Here is a 26,925-nt window from a genome sequence, read left to right as displayed (position 1 = left end):
CTCACACCTGCCTGAGCAGGCCAGGAGGCCACCCCACATGCACTGAGAGGTCAGTCTGCCCAAGGGCCCCTGTCCCCACAGGTCCTCAGACACATTGCCTGACCTATTACAGGTCTTTGGTGTCGACCCACAAGGTGAACCTCAGCCACCAGCATTCCACAGTTTTCCACGACACCACAACCCCAAAGAAACTACAGGCTGCCTCCTGCAACCCTCACGGGGCAGGGAGAGGACCCAGCAACCTCTGATGGACGGGAGGCAGCTGCCCAAGGCTCTATGTGCCCTAGAGACTCTGGGTGCGGGCAGCCCTGTGACAGACACACCATGTCCCCATCTGGATTCCTCTTTCTCAGGATGTGAGTGCAGCGAGCCTGCCTGCAGACAAATCTGTTCTGCGGGCGGGGGAGAGAAGGGGCAGCAGCTTAAACCCAAGATGACAAAGCCCTGAAGCGCAGGCAGCACTGCAGAAGTCACCTGTGGCCCAGGATCAGCTAGGACACACCCAAGCACACACCCCCACCAACCAACGGGGACACTCTGCTGGGTGCTCAGCACCACAGGCCTCAGATTGGCGCCCACCATGCTCAGCAGACCTTCCCCCACGTCACACGCAATGGTGGGTGGTGTGGTCGGCTTGATGGGGCCCCCAGATGACAGGTCCACCTGGAACCTGGCAGTGTGACCTTACTTGGCAGAAGGGTCTTTGCAGGTATAGCAGTAATGAGATCCTGAGGTATGTGAGCAGGTCCTAAATCCAATGACAGGTACCCCAAAAGAGGCAAAAGAGCTGGAGGCCATGTGGCCACGAGCCTAGGAGCACCACTAGCCCAGGAGTACCATGAGCCCAGGAGCACCACGAGCCTTGGCGCACACTGTTCCTCTGAGGCTCCAGGAGCAGCCAGCTCTGTGGACACCTCGATCCCAGATGTCTGGCTTCCAGAAGACTATAAATTCCTGTTGCCTGAAGGCCCCGGGACACGGTGCTGTGTCCACAACAGCCCAGCACACACGCAGAGGCTGGGCCACACCTCAGCCAGCTGGGGCCAAGGGAGCCGGCTGGCAAAGCCAAGAAGGTGAGCAGGGAGGTGAGCAGAAATAGTCTCAGAAGACTCCACTTTTAAATTTTTTTTTTAATTTTTTATTTATTTATGATAGTCACACAGAGAGAGAGAGAGGCAGAGACACAGGCAGAGGGAGAAGCAGGCTCCATGCACCGGGAGCCCGACGCGGGATTCGATCCCGGGTCTCCAGGATCGCGCCCTGGGCCAAAGGCAGGCGCCAAACCGCTGCGCCACCCAGGGATCCCAGAAGACTCCACTTTTAGAGAACACACATGAGCATGGGTAAATAAAGAGAGAGAGCTGGAGGAGACACACCAAAATCAACATGGTCTTTTTTTTTTTTTTTTTAACGAGGGTATGTATTGTACAAGGAGTGTGTACTAGTTTCTAGAAATTTCTACCACAATCAGAAAAAAAACTTTTATTTATTTATTTACTTACTTACTTACTTACCCTTTGTAAGAAAACAAGGCCTGTCATGGGCTGGGCAGTTTGGAGCAGGCACCCCCCTGCCCCACCCTAAGTAGCCCAAGTCTGGGATGGAGATGAATAAACATGATCTCCACAGCTATACTTCAGAGTGAAGACCAGTGCCAAGGCAGAGGCTTCTCTACTAGGGGGGGAAGGGGAGCAGACACCAGGGCCATCAGTGGGCACTCTGGGATGTGCCGTGACTGCCAGGGCCACTCCTCCTGCTGAACAGAGAAGCTTCCTAAGCAGCCGGGAAGTGTTAGCCTCCCCCAGGTGGCACTCAGTTCCCTACTGGTCCCAGAGCCTCAGCCCCCTCCTCCCTCCCTGCCCCATCCTGCATTGAGTAGACCTCTGCCACCCCACTCCAGCCGCCATGAAGGCTTCTAGCTCTGCCCTTCTTACCAGCTATTTCCACATCTGAGTGGCTGCTCTGGGGTTTGTAACGCACCTGGGCTTTGAAGCCCACGTCCACATGTGTCTGATGCATCCACATGTGGTATGAGACTCTCACAGCACAGATGCGGGTCTGCGTTATCAACCGTTTGCTTCTGTGTATGTCGCCGACCCCAAAACACATGCTGCTGTCTTAGATCAAGTGTATCTTAAGAGCTCAACTATCATTTTTATGGTGGTAAAATAGGTATTATGTAAAGTTTACTATGTCAACCATTCCTAAGTGTACGGCTCAGTGGCATCAGGCACTCACAGCACTGTGAGCAGCTCCACCCTCCATCTCCAGATCTTATCCTCCCAATCTGCCCATTAAACACCCACTCCCCCTCACCGCCCCCCATTCTTTCTGGCTCTGAATTCATCTACTCCAGGGAACTCACATAAGTCAGTTCTCTTCTACAAAACCTCTCATCTGTTCAGCCCATCTGCCTAGGACGCATCCGCGGCCAGAGAACAGAGCCCCAGAGCGAGTGCTGGGGCATCTACCTGGGGCCCCTAGCAGATCATCATCACAGCCAAGACCTGGCCTGGAAGAATCCAGGTTCCTGTTGCTTCCTTTTTACCCAACTTATGCTGGCACCTCCGCCTGCCTCCCATCTCTCCCTAGGGAGCTGGTGTCAGGAATTTGGTTCACCTGCTGCCTTATATATGAATTCTCTGTGCCGTGACCCATGACATGCGACACCCTCCTGGCTTGAGGACAGTGTGCCACATACACATTGAGGGAGTGAAACACCCTCTTCACAGAGCTGCAGGACAGGAACGTGGCCCCAGAGAGGCTGTGTTCAGAACCAGGCTGCCGCCGCCATGACCTCAGCTCTCTGATTTGCACGTTGGAAAGTGGGCATGACGTTTCCCACGGTTCATCTCTGTTTTATGGAAGCCATGTCCCCCCTCCCTGCTGAATTCCCTGGGCATCTTTAGAGGGCCAGGCTCTGTCCCACTCCCTAAGCACCCTGTCATCTCCCCCTACAGCCCTGTGCGTGGTGCTATCACCAGCCTCGTCTAGCAGGCAGAAAATCAAAGCACAGAGAGGCCAGGCCCCTGGTCAAGGTCATACAGCTAGAGTGTGACGCTGCTGGGTCAGGTGCATGCCCCAGCCAGCAGCTCCCACCCAGCCACTCACCTTCATCCTTCTTCAATATGCTGGTAGTGATGAGTCATCATAAAACTAAATTTAATCATTTAAGCTGTTCCTTCTGCACTTGAAAAGCACCCTCAGCAGATGGGTGGTTGCCAGAGGCTGGGCTGCTTCATGACACAGGGTCTCCTTTTTGGAGGATGAAAATGTTCCATAACTAGAGAGAGGTGATGGTTGCACAATGCTGAGAATGCACTAACTGCCACTGAGTGGTTTGCTTCCAAATGGTTAACTTTATGTTACCTGAATTTCACCTCCATTTAAAACTAATAACAATGCCCTGGGTGGGACACCTGGGTGGCTCAGCAGTTGAGCATCTGCCTTTGGCTCAGGGCCTGATCCTGGATTCCTGGAATCGAGTCCCCCATTGGGCTCCTTGCATGGAGTCTGCTTCTCTTCTTTCTGTGTCTCTACCTCTCTTCCTGTGTCTCTCATGAATAAATAAATAAAACCTTTAAAAAAAAAAAAAACCCAATCCCCTGGGTGTGAGTTGCCCAGGGGTCACACATCCCAAGGAGAAGCCCCAAGCAGCCAGTATGGCCCCACACGCAAGCACCTCTTCTCTCACATTCTGGGAAGCCTGACCTTCTCCCTTAAAGAAGCAATGCTGAGTAATCACTCTCTGGCCAGATCAAGAGTCTAACACCAGAGGAAATTCCATACTAGAGACAAAATGACCACGAAAAATGGAACCAAAAAATCTAAAATAGGCGGGACTCTCAAGAAAAGTATATCAATGTCACATTCCTTTCATCAGGCTCACTGTGTGCCAGTTTGGGAAGAAGGATGAAGCCAGTATCTCTCAGCAAATCAGCAGATTTATCCTCTACAAGATTTATCCTCAACAAGTCACCTCACTTATCTTGCTGACCCTCACCCCTTACAAGATTATCTAAGTACAACTAAATTTCACGCCTCATAATACATCCTCATATCCCTTCTTCTCTTCCTGTAATTCTTTGTGCAATTCAAGGGAAACATTATGTTCTCTGAATTCCTTGTCAACCCCCAGCCGTCCTCCACCCAGACGCCATGTCTGAACGGACAATGTGTCCAGAAGCTCAGAGCTGGCTGTGTAAGCTCAATGGCAATCGGGCACCACACATCCTGACTATAAGGAATTTGCAGAAATGCAGATAAATGTGTGTGTGTGTTGGATCAGCCCTGGAGTTCCAAGAATAGAGACTTTTATCCCTTTCCAGATCCAGGCAAGACAAATGAGATCTTTTGCTCCTATCCTGGAAGAAAGCAAATTTGCAAAGCTCCTCCTAAAAGACCAGAGGCTGTATCCTTCTCACCCCCAAAGACATTTTATTAACCACACAAGTTGATCAGTTCTCTTGAATGCAAGCTGTCAGAAGGCACCCCAAACGTTGCAGCCCCGCTGCTCCCCCTTCTGTCTGCACACAGCAACCACCTTCCCCTTGCTAATTACAGAACAATCAGACTATGTGCAAAGCTTGCCTGTCTCACACACAATGCTACTGGCAACACTAATTTAAAACTCCTGGGCCGCCTGGGGCTCAGTGGGCTAAGCTTCCAGCTCTTCGTTTCAGTTCAGGTCTTGATCTCAGGTTTGGGGAATGGAGCCCCACATCAGGCTTCATGCTCAGGATCAGGAGTCAGGAGTCAGGGAGAATCTGCTGGAGATTCTCTCCATCTCCCCTCCCTCCCTTAAATAAATAAATAAAAATTTAAAAAACAAATAAATAGAAATAAAACTCCTGGGCTGGGAATTCTCTGGAAGGAGGCAGGCCACAAGCCACACAGGCCCAGGAGATGGCCATCTCTCGGCTATGGCTCAGCAGTTGTTTAAATCACGTGATGAGCACCCACAAGCCCGCCACCCGACGTGAAGGTAGAACCTACCATAGCCCACATCCACTCCCCACGGCCACTATCCACTCCACGCCTCCCCACAAAGCTTCCTGCACCCTGGATCCTGACTCATACGGCCCCTTTAATGCAGCTTGGTTGCCATATGTGGTCCTAAATGTATTTTTGGTTGCTTTTAACTCTATAAAAAGACATCATGCATATGTGATATTTTGAGATGGGCTTTTGATTTGTCACATCCTGTGTGCGCTGCCAGTCTCCAAGTTGATACTCTGCACTGCCCCTTGTGTGAAGCCCCGTGGTGCACTCAGCCACGCCCCATGAGGGTCTGGCTGTGTGTGTGACCTTCCAGGAACGCTCTCACACATCCCCTGGCCATGTGTGCCCATCCCTAAGAGGAGGTGTAGCAAATCACCACAAACTCAGTGACAAAACAACAACATGTATGACTCTGTAGTTCCAGAAGACAGAATTCCAGCACAGGTCTTGCTGGGTTAACATCAAGGGTTAACAGTCGGCAGGGCTGTTCCGTCAGGATGGTCCAGGGGAGACTGTTTCCCCGCCTTTCCCAGCTGCCAGATGTCTCCCCTTCTGACGCCAGCAATGATGCGTCTCTCAGACCTTCCACAGTCATAGCTGCCTCTGGCCCTCTCTGGCCCCCTTTTCTACCACTAAGGACCCTGTAGGTACACTGGGCTCACTGGATAATCCAGAACCATTGTGCAGGCATCCGTTGATTAAGTGTCTGTGTTCAGCTCAGGTCATGATCCTGGGGTCCTAGGATAAAGCCCCACACCTGCTCAGTGGAGAGCCTGCTTCTAACTCTCCCTTCTTCCTCCCCTCAGCTTGTGCACATGTGCACACTCTCTCTCAAATAAATAATTTTTTTTATAAAAAAAGCTTGTTACCAACCTCAGCACCATCTGCAACTTGTATTCCCCTTTGCCACATAACCTAAGATGCTCACTACCTCCAGGGATCAGGACATGCACATCTTCGGGGGCTGTTACTCGGTGGTCTGCAGGTGGCATTTCTGGGTCATGCCACTTCTCACCCCAGCAGCCATGTCTCAGATCCCAGACCCACAGAGGACATCTTCCTGTTACAAACTCAGTGGAAGAAGGTGGTGGCCTACTGCTTCTCTTCCCAAGGTGGCTGAGCACATGAGAAGGTCATGACCGTGTACGGGTTATATTGGCTCCAGCTCCGCGCACGGAGGTCCTCAACACATCAATAGTGTCATTCTAACAAAGGGAGTTTTTCTGGCTCATGGTCTCAGGAAAGAGAGGCCAGGGTGTCTGGTAGTAGGGTCTGTAGGGTCTGCAGTGCTGGGACAGTCACATGCGGGGTACACAGGGCCACAGATGTGGTATACCTGCACTGTTTCAGGTCAGAGGTTCTGCCATCAATGTGGTGCTAGTAGGCAGTGTTGTCCTCCAACAGACCTAGCATCCAGAGCAAGGAAGTGGTGCAGAGAGGGTGCCCTGCAGATAACCAGCCCGGGCAAGGCCAACCTTTGTGACCTCTCTGACCTTCCCAACACAAATCCAACCTCACTGAGCTGGAGAAGCTTCTACCCCTTTCTAAGAATGGAGAAAAGACATGGGCTGTGGCGGATTCTGGTGTGAAGCCCTGTTTCAGGACGGAGAGGCACGTGCCTGATTAGGCATTCATTCCCTAACCAGCCTCAGATCTCTGACTTTGTGGTACCTGGTCCTGGCAATGGTACCCACCTGTGGCTGCCCGCCACTCTATCGCCTAAGTGCACTATGGGTGCACTTCCCAGGGAGGAGAGAACCACCAAATTCAGTGTTTTCTTTGGACCAGATTTAAAAGACTAGTAAGAGAGGAATTCAAACATAATATGAATTGACATTTCATAAAACTACTTAATCATATTGCTTCCTTTCCAGGGGCAGGTGACAATGCAAAAAATGCACAGGGAGGCCTTTTTTTAACGGCTTGATCCCCTGCTCCCATCCTCCATCACCTCCATCTGGGGTTAGCACACTCCAGAACCACTGGATTTGGGCAAGCCACCCCCATAGTCCTCCTGGAGGCTCCAAATAGCTTCCTCCATGGGCTAGCCCCTCAGCCAGGGGAGAGAGAGTGAGGGTACAAGGCTTGGACCTATGCTCTGCAGAGCATTCACACTGCGTCCAGCTGCTCCACAGGGCATTCACACCACGTGCGGATGCTTGCTGACTCGTTGCACTGGACTTGAGAATGCCTCCTTGTCACTCAGGGTGCAGGATCAGAAGGATTTCCTGAAATTCATTCCCACTCCAGCTTGTCTGCACCCAAGGTCACCGAGGATGCCAGGCCAGAGGAGAGGGCCCCTGACCACACAGCTGCCTCAGAGAGCGAGCACATCCCTCAGATACTGTCCAGTGACCATAGAACAGCAGGATATGCAGAAAGACACGTGAAGCAGGGGGCAGGCATTAGAGTGGGTTTCCCTAGCCTGGCAGTGTTGACATTTGGGGCCATAATCCCGTTATAGGGACTGCCCTGTTGCACCATAGGCTAGCAACAGCATCCCTGGCCACTTCCCACTAGATGACAGAAGAACACCACCCCCTCACTTCCACCAAGTTGTGACAACCAAAAATGTTCTCATTCAGTAATAACTGTCAGTTCTTGCCCCTCCCAGCCCTGGTACCCCCGTCTGTCTCTGTGATTTTGGCTGCTCTAAGTCCCTCATACACGTGATGTCACACAAGATCTGTCCTTCAGGGGCTGGCTCATTTCACAGAGCTGGCTCATTTCATCCTCAGGCCTCACCATGTAGTGGCAGGTGGCAGGATGTCTTTCTGTTTCAGGCTGAATAATACTCCAGTGTCTGGATGGGACACATTGCATTTCTCTGTTGTCTGCAGGTCAACACTGGTCTGCTCCCTCCTTGGGCAAGGGGGAAAAATGCTGCCATGAACATGGGTGTGCTCCGGGAACATGCTGAAGGACATACTATAGGATTTGCTGATGGCAGGAACAGACTGTCTGAAACCAGGAGAACTGGGCTGATTTCCAGGTATGGCCTGAGCATGTGCGTGATGGGCAGGAGGTGAGGAAGCAACCTCACTCCTAGGTGGCAAGAAGAGGTGCTGAGCGAGCAGCCTGTCAGGAGTCTAGCACCTGGGCAGAGGTCAGGGCACGCAGGGCTGGGGAACCGGGAAGACAGGAGTGATGCACCCCTACAAGGAGGATGGGAAGGGAGCCAGGGAAGGAGCCCCAGTGAGACAGGACAGAAATTAGAAGGTGGTGTACCCCCCCCAGGGGAGGAGGTAGTCAAAGAGAGAATGTGGCCAACAGTGTAGTCTTGATGGGCTGTTGAGGAAGCAGGCGGGAGAAGGAGTGATGTGAGGCAAACCACAGAGGGCACAGGGGCAGCATCTTCAGGACTCCTGTGAGGGGGAGAGTGGGCAGGACTTCAGGGTAAGAGGGCTGGTGACCTGGAGAGTTCACAGCAGGTTTTACCTCCAGGAGAACGATCTAGAAGATGGAGAGACCAGTAAAGACAGGGAACAACACTGAATAGGCAAAGGGGGTGAGGTCCAAAGCATGGGGGCAGGGGGAAATCCAGTGTACAGGGGGGTGGGAAGAGCCAGTGCACGGGGGAGGGGAGGTCCACTGTACAGGGGCAGGGTGGCCCACTATACAGGGGGAAGGGAGATCCAGTGTAAAGAAGGAAAGGGAGACCCAGTGCATAGGGGGGAGGGGAGATCTAGTGCACAGGGGGGAGTGCGGTCCAGGGCATGGGGTTGGGAGGAAGATTCCCCACAATAACGCACCTGAGGCATCCCCCACTCTGTGCTTCATGCCTCTCCTCCCATCTGGAGCTGGAGTCCTCTGGTCTTCTCAGATCTGGGCTGGCCTGTAAGTTGCTGAGACCAAGAATATATAGCCAATATTCCCTATGACTTCTAGGCTGGGGCTGGCCACTCTCTTGAATCCCTGTCCTCTGTCCTGCCCTTGAACCACCACAAAAAGGAGCCAAGGGCAATCTGCTGAGAGGCGGGCACCATACAGAGATAGAGGCCCTGCTGTCCCAGGGCAGGGGACTCAGGAAACCCAGCTATTGGAGGAAATTGAGAGGACATGAAGACGTGACCTCCGGCTGACCTAGGAGCTGGAGTCAGGAACTCCGAGCTCCTCACACTATCCTGGGTCTGAGGAACACGCGCTCTGTTTGCCTTCCCCACTCAGAGGTAGCCTCAAGGTCACAGCCTCTAGATAAAGTGATGTGCTGAGCCCGTCTGGATGGCACAGTGATAAGTCCACTACAGCCTCTCTAGGAACTTTAAGATTTGGCAGTGGGCACAGAGATCTCCTTATCTTGTGGCCCTGAGACAAGTCTATCAGCTCCCTTGCTTATTAAACCTGCTTCCTGCCAACCAGAGGAGAGGGGTAGTCACCTCAGTCTTCTGCCTCTCCTCACCCTCCATGGATGGTGGCCAGTTGCAAACCAAGTCCAGGACTTGGACTATCACCCCAAAAGGAACTTGCATCCCTTCACAGTGGGAGTGAAACCACCCCACAGCTGTCATGTCCACACTACCCTGTCTTTGGTCTGCTTGGGCTGCCACACCAGTATGCCACAGACTGGCACACCAGTATGCCACACCAGTATGCCACATCCTCCATGGATGGTGGCCAGTTTGCAAACCAAGTCCAGAACTTGGACTATCACCCCAAAAGGAACTTGCATCCCTTCACAGTGGGAGTGAAACCACCCCATAGCTGTCATGTCCACACTACCCTGTCTTTGGTCTGCTTGGGCTGCCACACCAGTATGCCACAGACCCTGGACAGCAGGCACTTATCGCCCCTGGGTCTGGAGCTAAAAGCCCAAGGCCAAGGTGCCAGTGTGGTGGGTTCCTGGCGAGACTTGCTTCCTGGCTGCACTAGCCACCTCTTGCTGCACTGCATGTGGCAGAGAGAGAGGATGGGACCTCCTGACAGGTCTTCTTCTACAGATATTAGTCCTATGGCAATAGGACCCCACCCTCATGATCTCATGTAACCTTAGCTTCCTCCTAATGGCCTCATCTGCAAATATAGCCATGCTGGAGGCCAGGACTCAACACAGGACTTAGCACACAGCACCCTCCTAAAGCATTGTCTTGCTGTGACAGGACTTCCTAGAAGCTCCTTTTATTGTACTTGGCGAGTCTCCCCAAGTCTGGACATGTGGCCTTCCCCAGGGCAGGACTAAGGGTCCTTGCTCATACTTCCTTCCTTTTGTTATTTATTTATTTTTAAGATTTTTATTTATTTATTCATGAGAGACAGAGAGAGAGAGAGAGAGAGAGAGAGAGAGAGGCGGAGACTTAGGCAGAGGGAGAAGCAGGCTTCCTGCAAGGAGCTCAATGCGGGACTCGATCCCAGGATCACGACCTGAGCCAAAGGCAGACACTCAACCGCTGAGCCACCCAGGTGTCCCAATTCCTTCATTTTTTTGATAGAAAATTTAAACTGATCTCAGACCAGAATCTGCCTGAGGATGGGAGCAGGGGAGAGCCAGGGAGGGATAGAGTGGGACCACAGAGGCGCCCAGGAAATGTGTGGCTCACTGTCTTGACTGGGTGCCTGTTTCACGGTATCTGCCGATGTCAGAACTTATCAAAGTGCCCACTTTAAACACGTGCAGTTTATTATATGTCAGTTGTACCTCAATAAATGTACCCTGCCACCACATCCCTGACCATGCTCTGTTTAAATGTTTTCGTTGAGTCTGGAGCCAGGACCCGACGGGCCGTGGCCCCGCACCAGCTCCACACAGCGAGCAAATGCCTTCTCCACACCAGGGAAGCCCCACCCACCTAAAGCCAAGATGTCCAGTAAGCAGGCCAAGGCCAAAACCACCAAGAAGCGGCCATAGCGGGCCACTTCCAATGTCTTCGTGATGTTTGACCAGTCCCAGATCCAGGAGTTTAAGGAGGCCTTCAACATGATTGACCAGAACTGAGATGGCTTCATTGACAAGGAGGACTTGCATGACATGTTGGCCTCACTGGGAAAGAACCCCATCAATGAGTACCTCGAGGGCATGATGAGTGAGGCCCCAGGGCCCATCAACTTCCCCATGTTTCTCACCATGTTTGGGGAGAAACTGAATGGCACAGACCCTGAAGATGTGATCCAAAATGATTTTGCCTGATTTGATGAGGAGTCCTCAGGTTTTATCCATGAGGACCACCTTCGGGAGCTGCTCACCACCATGGGTGACCGCTTCACAGATGAGGAAGTGGACGAGAGTACCAAGAGGCACCCATTGATAAGAAAGGCAACTTTAACTACATGGAGTTCACCCGCATCCTTAAGCATGGTGCCAAGGACGAGGATGACTAGGCTGCCCAGGAAGCCCATGCCCAGGCCCCTGTCCCACTCCTGTTCCCCATTCACTGTGTACCAGCTTCATGCCTGTGATCCCACAGGACCCTCTCAGGGGATCCTCTCTCTGAGGGGCTAGGGGCCCAGCTCCTTGTGGAGGAACAGGCTGAGCACACACAGTGCCAGGTAAGGGGCATACAGCCAACATGAAGCAGTGTTCCACCATGACCTCCCCCATTCCAAGAGAAAGCTGTCTTCTAGGGAGCTGGGCCTCAGGGCTGCTCCCCACAGGACAGGCCCTCTGTCCTGTGGGACGCAACTTCACATGCTCCCCCATGCAGGGCATGACAGCTCTTTCCCAGCCACTGCCACTGCCACAAACCTCACGAAGTTCCCTTCTCAGAGGGCAGGATACCAGACCCCTCCTCTGTGCCCTGCTCAGCCACCAGAACACAGCCCACCCCACCGGAAATGCGATCCAGAAGATGCATGTAGGTTGGACATTTGACCCAGGGGAGACAGAATCTTAAATAGAAGTCTAAGCACTGGGAAAAAAAAAATGTTTTTGTTAATCAAACTTTTAATTTTGACATAATTGTGACTCACGTGTGAGCATAAGAAATAGTACAGAGGGGTCTGTGTACCCCTCACCCCACCTCCGACAGTATCATCACACAGAACCGTAGGACAGCAGCATGGCCAGGACAGACACACAGACACAACCTGCCCGCTGCACTCACATGCTCCAGATCACACACTTGTGTGATCAGTGTGAGCAATGAGTGCCTCACCACATGTGGAGGGTCACAATGCGAACCTACTCATCACCCAGAGGATCCCTCGTGTTGCTCTTTTAAAAAAATTGTTTCATTGTGGTAAAATAATGTGAAATCCACCACTGTGAACTTTGAAGTGCACAGTTTAATGGTATTAAGTACATTATGCCTCAATACAGCTTTTAAAACCAGGAGCAGGTGCCAACTCTCCCTCAAAGGGACCTGAGTCACCAGCCCTCCTGATCCCTGCAGCCCGAGGAAACCACTGCTGCCTCCAGTCTGCTACTCCCCACCAGTCAGCTCACCTTCAGGCCCCCACTGGTCACTGCCTGGTCCAGAGCAGTGGCTTCCCAGAGTCTGTGTTCCCTCAAGAGAACCTGGAATGTCACATAGGCAGGGCGTCTGCCAGGGTCACGTCCAGTGAGGGTTTGAGGTCACCATTTCTGGAATGCACCGAGTTCCACACACTGACCCATTTTCTTCCAAAGAGGCCCTCAGCCCTCTGCCTCTGCCTCCTGCTCTTCAGGACACCTGCTCCCCCAGCCTGACCATCTTGTTCACATGCATCCTGCAGGCCTGGGGAGCCACAGAGCACTCCTGGGACGCACACTTTGCAAGCCAACCCCCTGGGTGATGAATCTGTCCATGCAGCAAGCTGGGACCACAGTAGGTGCTTCAGGAGGGGTCCATGTGGCTTTTGGGTCACTAGAATTCCTACCACCACATCTCTGACCATGCTCTGAAACCACCACTCTGGCCACTCGCCCACCTCACACCGGCATTAGTCTCTGGGAGAAAGTCGCAGGTAAGACTGGGCCTCTACTATCTGGTCCTCTGCCAAGTCCCAAGCCCAATGCCCAGCACACAGTCTACACTCGATTAATGTTTGTTGAGTTAATCCATAATTACCTTAACTCTGTGCCATCTGAGAAGGTCAAGAGGGGCTCACCACTTCCTTTCGTTGCACCAGATTCTTACAGGGACCGCGCAAGCAGCCCCCTGCTTCCCCACCCCCATCTCTCCCCACAGTGAAGTCCCAGGTGCACGTCTACACAGGGGGCCTATAGGTAGAGTCCTGCCACGAAGTGTCCAGCTGCATCTTCTCCCCTGGATCCCTGGTCTGGGGAGAAACTCTGGGTCTCCTTACCTAGAATTGAGCTCCAAGTAGAGCCCAGACTGTCGTCTAGACCCAAAGTTGGCTGGGTGTGAGTCATACCAGCTGGCAGTGACCACAGTCACCTGGTCGCATGGAGTCAGGCTCTCTGTCTCTCCCATCGAAGCCTCTCTGGCACAGGGTATAAGGAAACCAGCCAGGCAGCAGCCCACTGAGGCATGACCTTATTCCTCTCCTCAGAAAGGAGCTCATGGAGAGTGCTCAAAAGCGCCTTGGTCAGGAGCACATGCCTGGATCAGGGACACATACCCGGGTCAGGGGCACACACTGTGGCACACCGGGCTGGGACAGCTTTCCAATTTAGTGCCAATCGTCTAAGGCACAGTCCCTGCCCACGGAGGTCTCAGGAGGCTCGAGGGCTCTTTGGTCACTCCCAGTAAGCACTGTAGGCCTTATGGGCTCCTCCACAGGGGCACACAGCTCCACCCTTCTCTGGTTCCAAAGTCTTGGCAACACCACAGACCTCTGAGAACATGGGTTAGGGTTATTTCTTCACACAGAAGACCCTGTGGTTTCATTCTTCATTGGTCCATCACAGAACACTCAGAAAGATCCAATGACTTCCATTAACTGTGATAAAACACACACAAAGGGGGACGCCTGGGTGGCTCAGCGGTTGAGCATCTGCCTTCGGCCCAGAGCATGATCCTGGGGTCCTGGGATCAAGTCTCCCATTGAGCTCCCTGCAGAGAGCCTGCTTATCCCTCTGCCTATGTCTCTACCTCTCTCTGTGTCTCTCATGAATGAATAAAATCTTAACACACACACACACACACACACACACACACACACACACACACATAAAGGTAATCTCTCCATCCATTATCAGTCTGGCTGTTAAAATGCAGGCATGGAAGAGCGGGGATTCTACTGTCACCTATGTCCCAAACCACCTGGGGAGTGAGCACAGGGGGTGACAGGACCATAACCCTGTATCAAAGCCCCACCTTGATGGACTTTGGCCCTGCTCTGTCCACAAAGGAATGTGGTGGCTATGTCAGGTGTGCCCAGGGAACGTGACCAGGGGCCGCACAGCAGGACAAAGAAATGGAGGTGGCGCTGTGGGGATGTGGGCCAGCCGCAGCTACAGGGTGACCCTGGGAGGCAGGTGTGGGGTTGCATGAGCTCCAAATCTAACAGGGAACTTCCCCATGGGATTCAGTGGGGAATCCCTCAGGGGACGGACCATGGCTTAATGAGGACATGAGCCACTATCTGGGGTGCAACCACCATGGGCCCCACAAAACGCATGTGGATGTGGGCTGGGTGGGACCAGCCCAGGGCTCAGATGATGCCCAGCAGATGGTTCCCGAAGATGCCAGTTCAGCCCCAAACAGGAGCTCGCCTGCAGTGCTCAGCTGGGTGAGGGCAGGTGTAGTCACTTTGGCCGTGGGTAGGCTAGCAGGACTGAGGGGTGGGAGCCTACAGACCACGGGACACCCTGAGTCTCAGGACTGAGGCACTGGGGAACACTGGTCCAAAGACAGAGCCAAACCCAAGGGCATGGCTACAGATGAAATGTACCAGAATCCCTGATGGCCAAGCCCAATGGTCCAGGGAGCAGCCAACTGTCTAGGTCCCGATCACAGCTCCTGTGTTGGTCAGGTTGGGCTGCTGTGACAGAAGACCACACTCACTTGAGCGGTCTTTTTCGGGGACACAATCCAACACATAACAGCTGGTTGTAGATTGGAAAATGTCCAGGTGGAGCTGGCGCCCCCCAGGCCTGGTGGATTAGGATCTCACTTACAGGACCACTGAATAGCATCTAGCCCAGGTCCACCAGTTGCCCCCACCCTCCGCCCTCCTCCCCAGACACGCTCTCTAGCCTCCAGAACCACCAGCCCACCACCATCCTGGGAGCACCTCTGCCCTGTTGTCCAACCTCCTGAGGGCAGGGAACAGGATTGTCCCATGTCTGCAGCAGCAGGCCTGCCTCGCATGGGCACTTGAGATGACGTAAAAGCCCCTTCCTAAGAAGGAGTCACCCACCTGCAGCCCCGGTGGCCACTTCTGTCTCAGGGGCAGATCTTCTGCCGGGGAGAGCACCCGCCTGGCCAGAGTCCAGATGCAGAGTGAGGACTGTGTCCTCAGCCGGGGCCCGACTCAGTCCAGTGTCCAAGGACCCCTAGAGGCAGCCACAGCCCTCCACAGCCAACGCCCGCTGCCCAGCATGTGCCCCAGGCCCCAGGACATACCCTCACAGCGTATGGCACAGGCAGACACCACAGAACCTTCTAAGTAGTTCGGGTGGTGTCCACGAAATGCAGCCTCACCCAGCATGCCTTGTGAATGGCTCTGTGGGTTCAAGCCCAAGGAAGAGAGCTCTGTGGGGCATCATCAGAGGGTAAAACTACCTTTGCTCTGGGGCTGTCTCTGGGCCACAGTAGCTGGAAACCCAGGAACAGTCAGTACCTCCTTGCAATCCTCGGCTGATGCCCACCTTGCACCTTCTACCCACCTTGCCTGCTCCCGCCCCTCCGAGGTCTGTCCTGTAAAGCTCTGAGGTCCCACAGGCACAGGGTCAGAGGTCAGTCCCAGTTCAACCAGTCCTCTTCCCTGAAACTCCAAAACCGACATCAGTCCCACAGTGGATCCAGGCCTGATGGGGGGGAGGGGGTGGGGTCCCTTCCCCCCACCTAATGAGAATGCCCTTTGAGACAAAGCCTCCTAGAGCCCAAGTGTGTGGGGTGACAGCCAGCCCGTGTGGCCTCCCACGACTCTACCTGTTCTCTCAAGAGGCACACACCAAATGAGAGACTCCTAACTGGGAAACGAACAAAGGGTAGTGGAAGGGGAGGTGGGTGGGGGGATGGAGTGACTGGGTGACGGGCACTGAGGGGAGCACTTGATGGGATGAGCACTGGGTGTTATACTGTATGTTGGCATATCAAACTCCAATAAAAAATATACAAAAAAAATCTGGAATAAATATATTTTCCTAAATATCACATTTACCAAAACTCTCTGTAGAAAACAAACTGTGGAAAACAAACTACAAAAAAAAGAATAAACATCATGCAATGCCCATCAAAAAAAAAAAAAAAGAGAGACATACACAAATGCGTGGAGACCGTACAGGCCACTGGGGGGACCCGTACCAGCTTTTGAAGTCTCCTACCTGACACTGGACAGGGGATGTGCTAACTCACACCTGTGATCAGTGACACTAGAATCCCTAGTGCTCAGGAAGGGGGTGGGCGAGCAGCAGAATCAGGCCCTCCAAGCTGACAATATGCCTCCTTAGCAGAGGATGGAGGGAGACCAGCCATGGAGCACCCAGCAGAGCAGGGGCCTGCATCTGGGAAGGTGCTTCACCCTGGGGACAGCCCTGCTGGCTGAGTGGGGTCGCCCAGAACCCACCTCCCCAACGGTTCTCATCAACAACTGCCTCTGGGCTTGGATATGGAAGGTAAGCCTGGTGGTGCCTACAGAGCCCTCCCCCATGTGGGGCACCCCCCACCACGGCCAGCCCGCCCCCCCACAGGGACCCTGCTGCCCATGGGGTGCCCCCCACCATGGCCAGGCCCTGCCCCCCACTTTCCAGTAGCAGGGAGGGGAAGCACCCTGTCCACAGCTCTCCCCTGCAGCCTCTCCTTGGCCACAATCACCAGAACTCCTGATGGGTCAACAAGCCAAGCAGGAGGCCAAGCAGCCACAACAGCAAAGCAGCAGAGGAGCTCCCCCACCCCGGCTACTTAGGAGGAACACACGGCTCCTGTGACGCTGTTTCATACCTGGAGGCACACAGGACAGGTGGGAAAGCAGCCCGCAGGAAGACAAGGCCACACAGGAAATGGTGAAAGGAGGTGGAGATGGTGGGAGCAGGTGGAGATGCGTGAACACTTGCTGTTTAAGACGAACATCAGGGAACAGGGTCAGGAGGGAACATCATACGCAGTAGCCGCGGCACAGAGAGATATTTCCATCTCTGTTTACCCGAACCAAGTCACCACCTGTTCCCATAATTGGTTTCCTTTCCAAGGGGCCTGCCCCCTCAGTGGTGGGCGGTAGGCAGTGGGCTCCCCCGTGAGTCTGCCCCCCCAGGAATGGGCCACTCCCACTCAGGAGCGCCTGTGGCTGGTGTGATACAACCATGTACGAGGACCCTCCACATGCATCGCTTGCCCTGAGTCCTCACGGCATTGCAGCCACTGCCTTGGTGCCCAGGCCCTGCTCCCAACAGCAGTCCAGGAGGGATCCCAGAAAGAGAAGGCTGTGACGGCCCCATCCAGGAGGCCTCGCCACTGCCCCAAGAATGGAGGTGGAAATAACAGCACGTGAGAAAGACACGCACACAGAGGAATATCAACACATGCACACAGGTCCTCGGAGGACTCAGAGTGTGGCTCCTGGCCAGCCTGGGCCAGGGTGCAGAGGGCACAGGCCTGCTTGGAAGACCTACCCAGGCCTCTGATCTCAAGGACTTTGTCTTGGTTTACATGCACCAACACCCACCCAGACACTGCTCACCAGGGCTGAGGTGGCCCAGAGGTCCCCTGTCCGAACATCCTATGGCTCACCAGGCCCCACCCTCCTCACTGACCTCACTCCATCCATCAAGAACCACAGTGGGGAAAACAGTTTACTGGTCCCCAAAAAAGTTAGACCTAAAGTTGCCGCATGACCTAGGAATTCTGCTCCTGTGTATCTACCCAAGAGAAAGAAAAATGTGTCCACAGAAAAATGTCCATGAATGTTTATAGCAGCCTTATTCACAGCAGCCCAAAAGAGGACCTAGCCCCAAAGTCCACAGATCGATGAACAGATCAACAAAGGATGGTTTACCCACATGACAGGGTGTCACTCATCCTGTAAAAGGAATGTCTGACACTGTGATGATGTGGATGAGATGAGATGCTAAGGCCCCACAGGTGAGGGTCCCCTTCAGATGAAACGCCTGGAACAGAACATAGACAGGACAACAGGCCAGCGGTCTCAGGGAGAGAGGGGGAGTGAAAAGCACTGGCACTGTGGACATGGGCGCTCACGTGCATGCTCCATCAGCTAATGCCACCAACTGCAGGTTATATGACTGTCACCTAATGTTTTAAAAAACAAAAAATATATCTAACAACAACAAAGCTACAATGGGCCTCGTGAACAAGCTGGATTTGTTCCCAAAGCACATCCTTGGAAAAGGTCTGAGCAAGCCCCAGACAGTGGGGCTGGGCCCTGGGCATGGGTCTGAGTCTGGGGCAAAAGCCACGTGCCCCCACCCTCTGTAACTCCTCCCTTCCAGGTCGTTCCCCATCTGACGGCTCCTTATCAGCCTGACAAGTGCCTCCCCAGGGGCCCATGTGTTTTCCACTCTGAGGGCAGCTCAGCAGACCCCAGTGCCCCGCAGACTTTGCTGAAGCCCGGTCCCTGGGGCCAAACAGCAGAGGTTTGGACACAGGCTCTCTGTGGGAACCAGCTCCTAGTCTGAGAGCATTTATTACTGGAAAGACAACGCACAGTGAGCACACTGTCTGGCACCTGCAAGCATGATTAGCCAGCAATGCAAGGGAATGAACAAAAGCCCGGTGGCCATGGTATTGGAGTGGGGTCCCTGCACCCTGCCGCCGGGTTCTCTGGAACTCACTCAATCTGCCCCCACTCAGTCGGATCCCAGCATGCCTGCCTCAGAGGAGCTGTAGCAGCCCAACTTGGGCTTGCTGCCTGCCGGGCTGGTGCTCAGCTGCAGGGGCAGGAAGGCAACTGCGGGTCTTCCTGGGGCTTCTCATCCAGTTTGAGGCACATGGGCATCCAATCAATACTGATCTCCCAGGGAGCCTCACCTGGTGGGTGAGGAGATCCAAAGCCAGACCTGGCTGCTGGGCTCTGGGTGAGGCTGACTTCTCCCAGCAGCAGAGGCTCCTTGGCGGCTCACATGCAGAGTAAGCAGGGAGTTGCACAAGGACGAGGCCACCAGAACACCATCTGTCCCAGGACATACAGCTGCTCATCATACCTTCCTCTCAAAGCTGAGACCAAACCGTGATATTATGAAGACCACGGACCATAACAGACACCTGCTGGAGTGGAATGTCCTAGGCATCCCCCGTGTTCAGGGGTCCTCACCAGGACTGCATGTGACCCCTCTTTCTCTGATACACAGAGGTTTCCTGTCCAGGCCCCAGCTATGGGGACAAAAGTGATCCCCAAATCCACATCCAATTACACGGTGCTGGACAGTCAATGTGACAAACACAGACAAAGCAATGCCAGATGTCAGGGCAGCCATGGCCCTTTAAGAGGCTTTCGCTGTGATGCAAGGTAGAGGGCCAACACCAGCAAGGGGTCACCAAGGGAGGTGGGGGGGTATCTGTGACTCACCCAGAAACACCTCTAGGACTGAAGGCTCACCCCCCAGGAGCTGGCAGTCCCCATCCCCGGAACTGCCCCAGCTGAGGACAGGCCACTCCGCGGGCAGACCCATCTAAGACCCATCCACAGCTCAAGGTCACCCAGAGGGGCCCTTCCAGCTCCTGAGGCTGGGGAGCAAGGCTGCATCAAGACCTAGCTTCCCCTTCCCTCACCCTATCCGCCCTACAGAAGGCCGCCCCAGCAAATACTCCTCTGAGAGTCTGCTCCCCTGTCGTCCCCTGCCCCAGGCCCCCCAAGGCTGGGTCAGGTTTAGTCTGCTCACCTCCAGCTGACAGGCTCCCTTCCTCACCCCTGCTCATAGCCCGCACGTCTTCCTCTGCCTTTCCGTCCAGCCCTTGCATGGAGCTGTTCTGCGAGCCTCCCTTATCTACGGCTCGCAGCTGTATCTTTGACAACAGTACAGCTCTGCCTTTTCAGGGGGTTTGCCCCATTTGCATTTACCAAGACCACTGACAGATGTGTGATTATTTCCACAGCTTTACTGTTTGTTTTTTATCAACTGTGCTCCTGCTTTGCTGTCCTCTCCCTCCTTTCCTGCTGCAACTGGACTTATATCTTCTGTGTTCTTGCATGTCCCTGTCCTGATCTGGAAGGTTCTCATGCTGTAACCAGCATGCTGCTCGCCCTGGACTCATACACATGCTAATCACATAGTTGCTCCACCTGGCACATCCTCCAGGGCCACGGAGCCATCAGGGAGCTCAGGACCTCCCCCCAACCCAGGTGCCTTTGGCTGGTAATTCCAATCCCCTTGTTTTCAGGATCCCTCATGCCCAAGCCCCCGCTTCTCTTCACCTCAGGCAGTAACTGTTGCATGCATGTGCCGCGAGCTCCTTGCCTCCCACATCTACCGCCTCTGATTTTCCTTCTGGAGAACACATCCCAGTCCTTCTGCAGCAAGGATTCAGGGGTGGCTACACTTTTGTCTTCCTCTAAAACTGCTTCCATTTCAGCCCCTCTGTGGACACAGTCCTCCAAACCTAGAGCTCTGCTGAGAGATGGCTCCCTGCACACCCTCACTCTCCCCCCAGGGCCTTGGGTCAGCACCGGCCACCTGCGAGGGCTCCCCTTGCTCATGCACCCACCCCAAGCCCCATTGGATGCACCCTCCACCCCTCCACAGCTGCAGACCTCTCAGGCTGCCCATCACCCCTCCTACGGGTGACCCTTCCCAGGGAGTGGGGGGTCAGTTTTCAAGTTCCAGTTCAATGACTCTCTCCTTCATTGCTGGGATTTCCACGGGCCCTCATTTAATGGGTCCTAGTGTCACCCAGTGCTTTCCATTTGCCCACCTCTTGGATTGCTTAAAATATGTCAGACTCCTGATTCTCTCAGGGAAAACCACATTCTCACATCTTGTAACTTTTTCACCATGAATTCCACACCAGAGCTACGGCAGGAGGGACTTTCATGACAATTTAGTTTTATTCTGCAGCAGCCAGGTGACACTTTGCGCCAGCCTGGGTGAAATGGAGGTAGGGTTTTCTTAGCCACCTGCATGAACCCCTCTAACCCGCCCCTGCCCCCACGCTTCTCTGCCATCCACTCAACCCTCCTTCCCCTATCACAGGCCCCAGGCAGAGTGCTCCCAAGGAGCTGGGAGTGCCCCATCCCTGAGTGCTGCCCCCGGAGAGCAGGGTGGGCGGGGGGGCTGCTAGCCCTTGGAGATGGTGCAAGGAACACCTGTGACTTCAGAGCCAGGCCTTAAGAGGCCCTAGGACTCCCACTGGGGCCCCTAAACCCCCCACTCAGCCTCCTAGAGGACAGGAGGCCACACAGAGAGGGACCCAGCCCCCACTGAGGCCCCTGGAGGGCCAGGTCGGAGCAGCCGAGACCAGCCCACGTGTGGCCCACAAAACGGGGTTGATTATTCTAGTTCTCACAGCGGCACTCTCAGCCCTGGGTCTGGCTCTGTGCTCATGAATCAGCATTCCTGGGCACCTGCAGTGGCAGGGCCCTCTCACCTGGCCTGCCGCATGGAGCCCCAGGTCAACTGTCCTTCCCTTCACTCTCCATGTGGACACCATGGGCACCTCAAATGCCAGAGCTCCCACCTGGGCCACCAGACCCCTCACCCCACCCTTAGTCCTCCCCTGCACTCCCCTCCAGCAAACAGCACCCCCCCACCTCCCCTCCAGGCTGGCCATCCCAGGGTCCTGGCAGCCATCACCTCACCTGCACCTCGGCCAGGCTTCCAGTATCGCCCCATCTAACTGCTCTCTCCCCATGCAGGAGATGTGATCCCATCATGCATGCCCCCTACCCTCCTTGGAGAACCTAACAGGCTGGTCCCACAGTGCCCCTGACCTGTCACCATCTGCGGTGATCCCCATCTGTTCCCTTGCCCCTTCTAGCAACTGTCACACACACACACACACATCCACATCCTGGTGGAGCTTCCCTGTATGATGCCCGGCACCCTTCCTGCCCCTCAAATCCCAGCCCAATAGCGGCCCCTCTGGGCCTGGCCCCCTTGCTGCCTTGTCTGACAGCCCTGAAGCTACCCACAAGTGTGTGCAGGGTGTGAGTTCTGCATACACCAGGACCAGCTCTCCCCAGGGCAGCTCCAGGGGGATGCAGTTTGGCGTCAGAAATCTGACAGAAGTGACCCTTAAGGACAAGCCCGGGCACACGGAACACCTCACTGCTGTCTTCTAGATGCCCCAGAACAGAGGGGTTTGGCAGGGCTCAGGATGGGAGGCCAGGAAGCAGGGATACGAGGGTCCTTTTCAGGTCTTCCGTGGCAGTGAGACCCCCAACGAGGTGGCTGGGAGGGTGGGGGCTGGCAGGGGTAGGTTCAGAGAGCCTGAGGGTGCCGAGCCCCTCAGGAAATGTAGGCCTGAGCATCTCTTTACTTGCCTACAAAATGTCTTTTCCCTTGATTGTCTCAAAAAACATTACCATTCTCAAAAACCTCCCAAAAACTGCCAAAATTTTTTTTTTTAATTTTTATTTATTTATGATAGTCACAGAGAGATAGAGAGAGGCAGAGACACAGGCAGAGGGAGAAGCAGGCTCCATGCACCGGGAGCCCGACGTGGGATTCGATCCCGGGTCTCCAGGATCGCGCCCTGGGCCAAAGGCAGGCGCCAAACCGCTGCGCCACCCAGGGATCCCCAAAATTTTTTTAATTGAGGTGAAATTCACATAAGATACAATTAACCAAAAAAAAAAAAAAAAAAAGATACAATTAACCATTTTGAAGTATGCATTTCAGGGACCCTTACACACTTAGCGCTGTGCAACTGCCACCTCTCTCTAGTTTTCAAACATTTACATTGCCCCAAAAGGAAATGTGGACCCTGTAGCCACCACCTCCCACATCCCACCCCCACCAACTACTGATGTATGTTCTGTGTCTGTGGACTTGCCTACTCTGCACAGTTCAGGTAAGTGTGATCATGTGTCCTTTTGTGTCTGTCTTCTTCACACATAACATAATGTTTTCAAGACTCATCCATGTGATAACCTGAATTTCCTTCCTTCTCCTGGCTGAATAATATTCCATTGCGTGGACAGATCATGCTTCATTTACTCACTCACTGCTGGTGGACATCTGGGCTGCTTCTATCTTCCTACTGTTATGTATAACGTGGCTATAAACATGGGTGTACACGATTCTTAAATGTATCTGACATTAAAGTAGTTGATTTTGCTTTTAGACTTTATAACTACAATATCCCTAAAAATAACAGGAAACATTCTCAAAAACTAAAAACCAGAAGGAAAAATGACTGCCCTATAGACAGCATCCGCATCCGTAGGTGTGCCACCCTGTCTTCCCCAAGAACCCAGAGTACAAGGGCTAGCGGTGCTGGGGGTGGTCGAGTACAGCATCAGCAAGTCCCCTAGAGCAGAGACTTCCAGAGCCCCCACACAGAGCTCCAAAGACCCCTCAGCCATGGACGGAGCCCCACTTGAAGTACCCCCAACATTCTCCTGCCTCCACCCAGCACAAAACAAAGAGAAATGGAAGAGCTTCAACATACTTACTGTAAGAAGGGAAAAAACCTTCCATTCATCATACCCAACTACTCTACATAAATTACCATAATATGAAATGTTCTATTCTACTTCTGCTTAATCTATTCAGATCAGTTTTAAAAAATCCATTCATTTTTGTCTTCCTCCTTCAAACACTTGAATTGCCCATCAATATCTAAGTTTCTTTGCAATCCGACTGTGAAAAGTACAAAAGTAATTGTTTCATCAAATGGGACTCATGTAAACACGGATGACAGCTTCGGTTCCTTCCTGCAGGAAACACACAGCTCAGGATGGAAGAGCTTGCAAATTCCAGCTCTGGGGCTGAATGCACCGGAGTTCAAATCTAGCTTTCCCTCTTCCTGGCTCTGAAGGTTCTAGCAAGTCAGCATCTCGTGTCTGAGATCCCATTTGTAGAACAGAGAACATCAGATGATAACAAGCACCCCCAAAACCTCAGTGCCTTAACAACAGAGTTCTATCCCCCCTGAGCGGTCACTCACACCCAGCCTTAGCCACCCATGGCTCTGGAGTCCTCTACTGGATCCTGAGCCTCCAGCCAAGGAACAGGGGACACAGGCCACAGGAGGAAGGCCTGAGAGGTCTGGGGGCCAGACCTGACAGGGTGGAGCCCACTGAAGCCCACATGGGCTGAAGTTCAGCCCTGGATTCCCACTGGAGAAGCAATACTGGGGCAGCGATGGGCACATAGTAGCATCTCAGCCCCAGGGAGGGCATAGGAGGCGGGATCATTATCATTCATCACTGTCATCATGTGTCACCAGGGATGCCTGAGGTGTCCTGAGTCAAGTCCTATTCCCTACAACCCAGTACCCAACATGCCACAGCAAGGAAGGGTGGGAGAGGCAAGATGCACCTTGTAGGACACTTTCCCTCTCAAAATGACCTAGAAGTAACCAGAAGCCTTAGTGATGGCTGACTCCATAAAATGCTCCATGTCACAGTCCTGCAATCAATCTGCACTCAATAATGCCGCTGACATTGACAGCTGTCATTTCTGAGCCACTCCCGTGAGCTCTTGACAGAAATGATCTCCTCAAATTTCCCACAGCAGGTCCTGTCACCCCCACCTCAAACAGGGAAACTGAGGCACAGGGCCAGACAGGAAGGGATGAAGATTCCTACCCAGGCCCCAGTGCAGAAGTCTCTGCTGCCCTGTCTGTAGCAGCTTCAACACTATTCGGACACACATGCCACAGCAGGCAGCAAGGACAGGCCAGTGAGGCACGACAGGAACACCAAAATGCACAGCATTCTGGGTCCCCATTTTTCTCTGAAGCAGGCTCGCTCACAGTCACTTACCTTTGCATGGCACATGGTAGACCCCACAGGAGCTGGGCTGCCTGGCGCTGTCCACACCAACAAGACAAAACCATGGCTCTGCCACCGAAAATTGCACATGACCACTAAGTCATTTGTAGGCTCTTAGATGTGCATTTTCACACATTTAAAAGAAGCATATCTGGTGTTCTGGGAATTCCTGGCAGCTTTAGGAGAGGCACTAAAGCATCCTGAAATTACCCATCCCCTCCTAAGGTCTAATGGAATTACCTAGCAGGCTTCCCATTCGAAGCGAGGCAGGGGAGGGGGTTGGCGGGCAGTGCAGACCTGGGCTCCCTCCCCACCAGGCTCTGCCCTGCCTGCTGGACTCCAAGCCCAGACATCAATTAGGTAGAGCTGAGGATTCTCTGCCTCTGACTTGCCCATGTTATCAGACGTTTCCCGGTAGCACACTGCCCTGATTGTAAACTGCAGACCCCTAACTAATGACATCAGTTTTGGCACAGAAGCTGACACTCACCATCCATCAGCCATTCAGCCCCTCCCTGCCCTGCAAATGTTGATGGCACAGGGCTGGGCGTGTGAGGCCACACACAGGAATTCAGCAAACGGAAGCCTCCCACAGAGTCACTCCCTGTCCGACCTGTGGGCTCCACGAGCCACATGAAGGGACAAGGGAGCTCTTGGGCTCCGCCATGTGCCTGCAGCCTCCAAGTGCTGACACATCTGAGGCAGGGCTCTCTGGGAGGGGCAGCCAGGGCAGCAAGGACGACAGAGATGGGTGTGTGGGCCAGCCAAGCCTACTGTGACTCAGCACTGCTGAGCATCCTTCCCAGGACTCTCTGAGCCCCCTCTCTGCCAGGCACCCACTGGCACAGCCCATGGGGCCAGGCTTTCCAGAACACTGGCTTTCCAGTAGCTCACCTCAGAGAGATACAGAGAGTAGCAAGCTACCCTAAGGACAGCCTCAGCTGTAGCTGGGCACTTGGAGTTTATCAGCTGAAAACCAGTCCTTTAGTGGCCTGACTGGAAGTTCGCATCAAAGCCCCAAGCCCCTGAAACAGTGTCTGTACCTGGCGCCAGGCTCCAAAATGGTACTGTAAGGACAGCAGCTTATGTCCCAGGCGAGAAGAGTGGGGAAATCAAGGCTTGTGACAATGCTGCCCCGCCAGACCCAGAGGCAGCAGGACCCAGGTGGAGGGAAGAGCGTACCTCTCACCAGCCTCCACGGCAAAGCTCCCCACGGTGCCCCATGCTTTGGGGTCTGCTGATGCCCTACTGGTATTTCTCTAGGTCCCTGTAGGGAAGCCCTGAAAGGATGACTAGGGGCACACAGATGCAAACCCAGGCCTTCCGTGTGGCCCTGTGACCTGATGGTTTAATACCTGAAGGGCTCCTATCTGCCACTGCCTTTCTAGGGTGCTGCCACCCTCTGCCAGGTAGTCAAGGAACAGAGGGCCCGCTGCACACCCATGAGCAGGTAGCCTCAGACTCTGGAAACCAAGAGGGACCCTGGGCAGGGCTCTCAACCCCTAACCCACGGAAGCTGAGTTAAGTCCACAGCTGCCAGCAGGAATTCCCACAAGCACCCTGTTTGGGGCCACCCCCAAGCAGACTTCACAAAGCCCCAAGAGTCACAAAGCTTACCAAAAGCACTCAGGCTTCTCTCTAAGAAAGCCATTTCATCTCTAACCTGAACCCAGAAAACTGACAGTTTCCAGATAAACATCACCCACTAAAGCACCATATTTACAAGGAATGTTAATGACCCACACCCCAAAAGTTGTTTGGAGGTACAGATGAGAGACAGCGCTTCGTGGGATGCATGGCTGAACATGGTAATCCCCATCCAGCTGGACAGCCTCACCTACCCACATGACAAGTCTTCCTAGAAGATGGAAAACACAACTTTAACCTGCACCATCCTAAGGATGCTCTTTGATGGTGGCCAAGATGTCCTGGCTGGGCCTCGCCCGGGAACCCCTTCCACTGTGCCAGGATCTCACCCCTCAGCACAGTGACCAG

The 26,925-nt window shown here is 53.8% G+C and overlaps 1 protein-coding gene and 1 pseudogene across 5 annotated transcripts in view; one reads left to right on the top strand and one right to left on the bottom strand.

Moving 5' to 3' along the window:
- The window catches only part of ZFYVE28 (zinc finger FYVE-type containing 28), a 115,824-nt gene that overhangs the window by 85,740 nt on the left and 3,159 nt on the right, over positions 1-26,925 (bottom strand). The window lies entirely within an intron of this gene.
- Positions 10,796-11,313, top strand: LOC121490057 (annotated as a pseudogene).

The sequence above is a fragment of the Vulpes lagopus genome, chromosome 4 (genome assembly GCF_018345385.1).
Source record: "Vulpes lagopus strain Blue_001 chromosome 4, ASM1834538v1, whole genome shotgun sequence".
In the NCBI taxonomy this organism is placed as follows: Eukaryota; Metazoa; Chordata; class Mammalia; order Carnivora; family Canidae; genus Vulpes; species Vulpes lagopus.
The sequence above is the reverse complement of the archived record's forward strand: the minus strand, read 5'-3'. Positions and strand labels throughout refer to the sequence as shown.